We start from the raw sequence: 9,095 nt of genomic DNA on the forward strand, positions 1-9,095 counted from the left end.
CCGTGGTCTCCTTCTTGCTGACATTGCTTCCAAAAGAAACCTTCTCCTACAGCCCCACTTTTATGTGCTTTCATTCCTCCACCCCACAGTCTCCTGGGGAGCAGAATCCTGTTATTTTTTATCTTACACTCCTGGTGCCAGGCATTGACCCTGACCCTCAGTACTAACGTCATAAATGTCTGTGAAGCTGGACTGAACTAAATCAAGCTCATTGGAGCAGTTTGGGAACACTGCATTGAGGAGGTGGTCCTTGGTCTGAGAACTCAGGGTTCCCAGGGTTTAGGGAGCTGGCACACAACACACTCCCTGCACATGTTTGGAATCAGTTCTGTGCTAGAGGATGCAGGAGTCAATGCCATGGAACCAGACATGGAGCTTCATTGCCAGAAGCAGAGCTGGAAGATGCTGCTAAGGGGCATCACAGCCGAGCACCTCAGACTCACCCCACAGTAGTCACTTGCCCATCCAGCCATGGCCTCTCCAGGACGGCTGCAGGTCTCCCTTACCGAACACAAAGAAGAAGGTGTGGTGGAGGGACCCAGGGACTTCCTCTTCATCTGATTACCTGTTTCCACTGAATTCCCAACCTGCCCATACTTGAGCCCCATGTCTGCCTTCTTCTCTTTACTGCCATTGAGATGGGGACCACCACCCTTTCCTCAAATTCCCACGGACATCACATGTCACTGTCCTGGATGGTACTGAGTTTGGGGTTAGAGATGTGGCATTGCAGTGCAGCCCGGCCAACAATGGGAAATCAGTGAAACAGATGACAGCCCTCAGCCTAAATCTGGCCCCGCCACCTGTTTTGTACAGCTATGAGCTAAGAGGGGTGTTTACATTTCCAAATGGCTGAAGAAATCAGAAGAAAAATAACATTTTATCTTCACACATGAAAACTGCATGAAATTCAGAGTTCAGTGCTCATGAAGTTCTAGGGATCAAAGCCTTGCACATCACTTACAGTCTCATCCATAGTGGCCTTTGTCTATGCAGCAAAGTTGAGATAAGTAGCTGGGACATCTACCGTATAGTCTGCTGAGCACAGGTTTTCTGCTCTCTGGCCCTAAAAACTCCCGCTCCAGGACATCCCAGGTCCTGCATTTCCCAGCTGCTCTCCTTGCTTTCCCCAAGGCAGGCCCCATCTGGCCACTGCAACCCCTTGCTCTCTTTCCCTCAAGTCCAGCCCCTTGTCCTCCAGCCTCCTCCACACCTCCAGGGTCCCCTACTTGGTTCAGCAGATTGACCTCGCCATCCTTGCTTTCTGAGGTGGGGGCAGGGCATCATCTTTTCAGCCTGCGAATAAATCTGGGCATATCTATGAATAAAGTAAGGAATTCTGCCAGCAGCTTGTCTCATAGCACATTTCTCCCCTGGACATCAGGAATGCAGAAAGCAGGGCCCAGGGTGAGACATTCTCAGACCCTCGTAGCCAAGCACCTTTCTTCCTGCAAGCCACCAAATATTCCATGGCCATACCCAGCCAGTTTATGATTTACACTCACAAGTTAACAAAACAAAACAAAAAAAAACTAGTTTTTCTTTTTCTTTCTTTCTTTCTTTTTTTTTTTTTTTTTTTTTTCTGAGACAGAGTCTCACTCTGTCATCCAGGCTGGAGTGCAGTGTCTCAATCTCGGCTCACTACAACCTCCACCTCACGGTTCAAGTGATTTTTCTGGCTAATTTTTGTATTTTTAGTAGAGACAGGGTTTCACCATGTTGGCCAGGTTGGTATCGAACTCCTGACCTCAAGTGATCTGCCCGCCTTGGCCTCCCAAAGTGCTAGGATTGCAGGCGTGAGCCACCACACCCAGCCAATATTTTATTTATCTAAAAGCACTGGATGGAAAATTGATGATATGTCTGTTGCGAGGAAGATCAATTGGGAGTGAAATTCTGTAAAAAGCAAGCAAAGGGCGATAGACACATAAACAGAGATGGCAACTCTGGGAAAGAAAAAAGGCAGGCTGTAGAAATCACCTAAAATGCTCAGTGTCCACAAGTGATACACAAGTTCATTAAAATGGCAAGAACAATCAAACCACATGTAATAAAAAGGCAGACATGACAACCTAAGAAAGCATCTGCTGTTTAACTCTGGGGAGCACTTTGTATGGCCAGTTACTCTCATCCTCCCTCAGCTCTCACCTCTGCTTCTCCACCTGCCATTCCACACTGGCCAGGTACTGCCCGTAGTCTTCTTGGCAGGCCCCAGCCTGCCTCTCTGGAGCAGCTGGGCATCCAGGACGAGGTCGTTGCTGTGGAAGGAGCCCTCTCACTCCCTTCCCAGCCTCTTGATCGCAGCCACGAGCTGTGCCCGCTGCTGCCTCTGCTCCTCCACGGTGGCCCGGTTGTTGAAGGTGTAGTATCTCCTCACACACTCCTGCACCAGGTCCTTCAGGCTATGGTTGTCCATGTATGCTACATAGTCATCCAGGGCCTGGCCCCTAAGACCTCTTTGTGGGTGAAGAGGATGACCACATGTCTCACGGCCCCTGCCCCAAAAACCTCCTTCACCCTCCTGACTGCCACCATGTCCTAAGCAGTGAAACGCCTCAGCTGGATCACCAGAAGCAGCACGTGGGGCCCCGGGGCAGAGAGCAGGTAGCAGTTCCCAATGTTCTTGTACAGCTCTTGAGTCTGGACCTCTGACTCAAAGATGGAGAGCATGTCAACCACCAGGACTTTCCTCCTGTTCCATGTTCCTGTCTCCACCTGGCACGTCCTGGTTACTGACTGGGCCCCCAGCTTGGACTCAAACACAAGCTGGCCGAGGATGCTGTTCCCTGTGTCACTTTTCCCTCAGTCTGTTTTGCCCACCAGGGGGATCAGCAGCAGCAGTGATCCTGGAGCCAACCTGCCTTGTCCTCAGCCTGTGAGAGTGGGTGAAGAGTGAGTATGTAAAAACTGCATTCTGAGGTGGAGGCACCAAAAGACAGAAGGCAAAGGCATCCAGAGGCACTGGCACCCTGGGTCAATGAGGACTCCACAGCTCCACTCCCATCCCTGACCCCATGTACAGAGAATGGAGGGACTCACACAGTGTTTGTGGGATTACCCAGCTGGCCAGAGCTCCAGGGCTCTTCCCCTTTGGGACTGCTGAGCTCTGCCCCTTTCTGGCCTTCCCTCGATGCACTTCCCACCCTGAGGGCCTGGGGTGGGGCCAGGAGGAGGCCGTTTTCTCCGCCACTGCGTGGTCCATCTCATGCTTTCTCCCTCTCCCATCCCTAGCTGATCTCTATTTTTCACGATCAGAGTTTTGTTTGGAAAATCTTGTCCTCACTGAAAAGAGGATGGCAGTTAAGAGCTTAATATGCTGTATTTCTAGGGGTAAATGTGTTTTCTTTGTCGTTGGTGAATACAGTCTTGTGCCTTTCACTGCCAGGTGGGAAGTTTGCCCCCCAGTTCTGCGTCTACAACCCTTGACCTTTATAAGAGCTTTACCAAGTGCAGCTCCCTTGCCCGTGCAGAAGGCACCTTCTCCACCCATTCGAAGCCCTTCTATCTTATCCTAGAGGGGAAAACATACATGGATTGTTCACACTGGAGGCGGATGTGATATCCAACACAAAGCATCACGTTTTACAGATGAGGAAATTGAGGCAAGAAAAGAAAACCCTGCTGAGGTCACACATTATTTAAGGGATGAGCTGAGACTAACACCCAGGTCTGCTGACTTCAGGTATTCTCAGCAGTAACCTGGGCTTCCTGCTGAAGAACATACAGACAGCCCCAAAATGCACCACAAGCCTGCGTTTCCCAGCACCTGTATTTAACATACAGGCAGCCCCAGAATGCACCACATGCCTGCGTTTCCCAGCACCTGTATTTAGCTAATGGGAGGCAGTGAATGGAAGGCAGGGAAGGCTGATGGATGCTGTCCACCCAGATCAAGAAAGTCAGCAATCATTTCCAACTGAACATCTGGCTGTCATGTGTTCTTGTCCACTTTTAGGGTCTCAGGGCTGGTACCCAAACTAAAGTGTGCCCGGCAAAGCATCCCCCTTTGATAAACACACAAAAGAAATTCTCCCCTATGTTTCCACGGCGATGGTGGTGCAAAGGGTGACCAACCATCCTGGTTGACCCAGGTCTGCGAGGATTCCCTGATTGAAGGACTTTCAGTGCTGAACTGGGAAAGTCCCAGACACACCAAGATGAGTTGCTTACCCTAAGAGTAGGAGATTGTCATGGGTCCAGGTTAGGGGTGGGGAGTAGGGGCATGGACATCCAGTAATTGGAGAGAAGAACTGATTTGTTGGGCTCAGATTAATGCCTTATGCTACAGAGGATTGGTGCTTCCCTATTCCTACCTCAGTCTTGGACCAGTCACTACCCCAGGGGCACTTCTCATCAAGCCCCCTCACCTCCTTGCACTGTTCCCACCATACCTTTCCTCCTACCTCCTACCTCCTACTTCCAGTGCTCAGGTAGAAAATCCACCCAGGCCCCACAGAAGAATGACTTCTCAGACTTCGCTACTATGAAAAACCTATACAACCCTTTCCAAAGCAACATGAGGACCTTGCTGTGTGCAAAGTTTCAGTGCGTTGCCTTGTAACAGGCTCAAGGCATTAATGCTAAAGAGTGAGTCCCTAATTGCAGAATTGCGGAGCCTATGCCTGGTCAATTGAAAAAATACTTTTTGGACTGATGTCTTGGCGCTTTAGGGGAAGAAGTTAGTGTTCCACGGGGCCCTGGTACTGAAGGTGTGATCCAGGTCACCCCTAACTCTTTCCCACTCACCCAACCCTCTTGCGCCCACCTTTTCCCTCTCTCCTCTAGCAGAATGAAGCATGCAGGCCTGGGTGAAGGAGTACCTCCTGGAAACTCTGGGAACGATGGCTATGCTAATAGTGGGTATAGTGCCTGTGAAGAAAAAACAAGAGACTCACTGAAAGTCTGAGAAGCAAAGTAACTGTTATAAAATATTTTTCCATTGAAATAGGCGATGAAGTTAAAACCCAAAATAAATTATTAGCTGAAATGGATTCACAATTTGATTCTACAACTGGATTTCTAGGTAAAACTATGGGCAAAGTGGAGATTTTATCCATAGGGAGCCAAAAAAAAAAAAAAGCTGCTGGGCTTTACAATGCTGTTTTATTTATTTGTCTTTTTTTGTCATTTATTGGATTAGTAAACTGAGGTGATGCAAGTAATTGTGAATTTGGAATTTGTTCCAATTTAATGACTTGGTGTACCACCTTGATAAAAATCAGCACCAAAACATTCCTAGTTTTCAAACACTATGGCATTTTTCATTGAAAATTGCTGCACGTTTCTTGTTTTATAAATCACGTTAGATACTACAGTGCTCTTTGAATATTGTCTGCTTTTTCTTTTTCTTTTTTTTATTTTAAGTTCTGGATTACATGTGCAGGATGTGCAGGTTTGTTACATGGGCAAATGTGTGCCCTGGTGGTTTGCTGCACCTATCAACCCATCACCATGCCACCTAATAGCCTGGCATGCATTAGCTATTTTTCCTGATGCTCTCCCTCCTCCTACCCCACCCTCCCCGACAGACCCCAGTGTGTGTTAGTCCCCTCCCTGTGTCTGTGTGTTCTCATTATTCAGCTCCCACTTGTAAGTGAGAACATGTGGTGTTTGGTTTTCTTTTCCTGCATTAGTTTGCTGAGGATAATGGCTTCCAGCTTCATCCATATACCTGCAAAGGACGTGATCTAATTCCTTTTTATGACTGCATAGTAATCCATGGTGTATATGTACCACGTTTTCTTTCTCCAATCTATCACTGATCAGCATTTGGGTTGATCAAATACTGTTTCTTAATGACTCATTTTGGCCCCTGTCTTCAGGGGTAATGAGACTATGTGGCTCCCCCAATTTCCAAGTTGTTTTTCTATTGCTTGCTAATGACTAAACAGCATTGTAATATTCTGTTGTTATCATAAAAGTAGCTTTATGTCCCATGTAAGGAAACTTTTAGTGAGAGAGTAACAGAATGCCTGAAGAGCCTGACTGTGAGCTCTAGAAGTAGTCGACCAGTTTGTGATAGAATGGTAACTGAATTTTCCCAACTACATCAGCTGTGATGACGTGCTCCCTTTTCCTCCTTTAGTTAGTTAAAATCATAGGCTGATTTCTTTTTACTTATAATCTCCCTAATAATTTTTGATGATAGTGACCCCTCACTTCTCTATGCCCAAAAAACTCATTCTTTAAATAATGCTTGTCATGTTGGCATAGTTCTAATAGGGACCAATGTACATGTGTATCCGTATAGTTATTGTTTTATATTAACTTTATAAATTCTGTTGACTTGGCTTATAATAGTTTTATGATTTTTACTATATAGGTAGGATTATATATAGATTATCATTTGTGACAGAATAATGTGAAGTTAAGTAATTTCTAAACTCTAAATGGAAATAGTATTCAAGAAACTCAGGCACTGAACTTGAAGATAAGAGTACTGTTGCTTTAATCCAGTGTATTTGCTTATGGAAAGAAAAACACAAAGGCGGACTTGAGTAAAAAGAAATATTAAAATATTGTTAAAAATTCTGTATTACTACTATTTTGGAACTTAACCATTTATAGTCTCCAAAAATAAATTTTCAAATAAAATATTTTTATAAATAAAAAACGCTTTTTGGAATAAATCAATTTTCTAATGTTCCTTGGGATCATGCCACATATGATGGTATCTAGCTCCTTGCCCCCCAACACAGACACAGTTCAATTGGCCAGTGATTACTTTAGCAGGGAAAATAAATTAATAAATAAATAATTTTGGAATCATTTTCATGGAAGTACTAAATGTCAAAACTCACTTTCTATGAGGTAATTCCCTAGTAATTTCTTTGTAATTGAGCCTGAGGGTATTTTTAACACCAGTACTGCCCCCTGGAATCTCTCTATTCTTTAGCCAGGTCCCATGGAAGCTAATCTAATCTGGTTGCAAAGTCTGTCCCACAGTACACACAATTCAAATAAGTGTTATCCACCCACAGCTCTGATGACACAACTCAAGCCTTGCCTTTACATCCAAGCAAGTGCTGATGTTTTGGATAGAAACCAAAGCATTTTCTGTCATCTTGCAATCCATGAGAGGGCCCTTCAAACTGAGTGTGATGGTCATTCTTATGTGTCACTTGGCGAGGCCATAGTACCCAATGGTCTAACCAAACACTAATCCAGGTGTTGCTATGAGGATATTTTGCAGATGTGGTTAATGCAAAGTAAGGATTACCTTCTGTAACATAGAGGGAAATCACCCAGGCAGTTGAAAGTTTTAAGGCAATAACCGATTTCCCAGAGAAGGAATTCCACCTCAAGACTGCAGTGTCTACTCCTGGCTGAATGTTCAGCCTGCCCACCTGTACCACAGATTTTGGACCTGCCAACCCCCGAAATCACATGAGCACCAATTTCTAGAAATAAATCTCTTACTAGATATATCCTGTTGTTTCTGTTTCTCTGGAGAAACCTGACTGATAGCTGATTATTTCTACTGATACTCAGAGAAAGAGCAAACCTGAACATAAATCTATCTTTTTGGCTGGGCGTGGTGGCTCATCTCTGTAATCCCAGCATTTTGAGAGGCCAAGGTGGATGGATCACCTGAGACCACGAGTTCTAGACCAGCCTGGCCAACATGGTGAAACACTTTCTCTACTAAAAATACAAAAATTACCCAGGCATGGTGGTCCATGCCTATAATCCTAGCTACTCAGGAGGCAGAGGTGGGAGAATTGCTTGAACCCAGAGAGTGGAGGTTGCAGTGAGCCGAGATTGCAACACTGCACTACAGACTGGGAGACAGAGTGAGACTCTGTCTCAAAAATAAATAAATAAATAAAAAATAAAAATAAAATAAAAAACCCAAAAACCTCATCTTTCCAAGGAAGATTATTTTCTTTTCAAGAATATTTGGGTGACCTTTTTAAAAGATGTGCTTGCAACTTACAGGGATATGAGGGCCTCTTCAAGGAGAACTACAAACCACTACTCAATGAAACAAAAGAGGACACAAACAAATGGAAGAACATACCATGCTCATGGATAGGAAGAATCAATATCATGAAAATGGCCATACTGTCCAAGGAAATTTACAGATTCAATGTCATCCCCATTAAGCTACCAATGACTTTCTTCACAGAATTGGAAAAAACTACTTTAAAGTTCATATGGAACCAAAAAAGACCCCGCATTGCCAAGACACTCCTAAGCCAAAAGAACAAAGCTGGAGGCATCACACTACCTGACTTCAAACTATACTACAAGGCTACAGTAACCACAACAGCATGGTACTGGGACCAAAACAGAGATATAGACCAATGGAACAGAACAGAGCCCTCAGAAACAATACCACACATCTACAACCATCTCATCTTTGACAAACTTGACAAAAACAAGATATGGGGAAAGGATTCCCTATTTAATAAATGGTGCTGGGAAAACTGGCTAGCCATAAATAAAAAGCTGAAACTGGATTCCGTCCTTACTACTTATACAAAAATTAATTCAAGATGGATTAGAGACTTAAATGTTAGACCTAAAACTATAAAAAGCCTAGAAGAAAACCTAGGAAATACCATTCAGGACATAAGCATGGCCAAGGACTTCATGTCTAAAACACCAAAAGCAATGGCAACAAAAGCCAAAATTGACAAATGGGATCTAATTAAACTAAAGAGCTTCTGCACAGCAAAAGAAACTACCATCAGAGTCAACAGGCAACCTACAGAATGGGAGAAAATTTTTGCAATGTACTTATCTGACAGAGGGGTAATATCCAGAACCTATGAAGAACTCAATCAAATTTACACAAAAAAAAACAAACAATGCCATCAAAAAGTGGGCAAAGGATATGAACAGACACTTCTCAAAAGAAGACATTTATGCAGCCAACAGACCCATGAAAAAATGCTCATCAGCACTAGCCATCAGAGGAATGCAAATCAAAACTATAGTGAGATACCAGCTCACACCAGTTAGAATGGCAATCATTAAAAAGTCAGGAAGCAACAGGTGCTGGAGAGGATGTGGAGAAATAGGAACACTTTCACACTGTTGGTGGGACTGTAAACTGGTTCAACCATTGTGGAAGACAGTGTGGCGATTCC

At 44.5% G+C, this 9,095-nt stretch overlaps 2 pseudogenes; one reads left to right on the forward strand and one right to left on the reverse strand.

Annotated features, from left to right (window-relative positions):
* Positions 1-2,072: 2,072 nt before the first annotated feature.
* On the reverse strand, positions 2,073-3,490 carry LOC112621740 (annotated as a pseudogene).
* Positions 3,491-4,789: 1,299 nt separating this feature from the next.
* LOC112621210 lies at positions 4,790-5,153 on the forward strand (annotated as a pseudogene).
* The last annotated feature ends 3,942 nt before the right edge of the window (positions 5,154-9,095 follow it).

The sequence above is a fragment of the Theropithecus gelada genome, chromosome 3 (genome assembly GCF_003255815.1).
Source record: "Theropithecus gelada isolate Dixy chromosome 3, Tgel_1.0, whole genome shotgun sequence".
NCBI classification, from domain to species: Eukaryota; Metazoa; Chordata; class Mammalia; order Primates; family Cercopithecidae; genus Theropithecus; species Theropithecus gelada.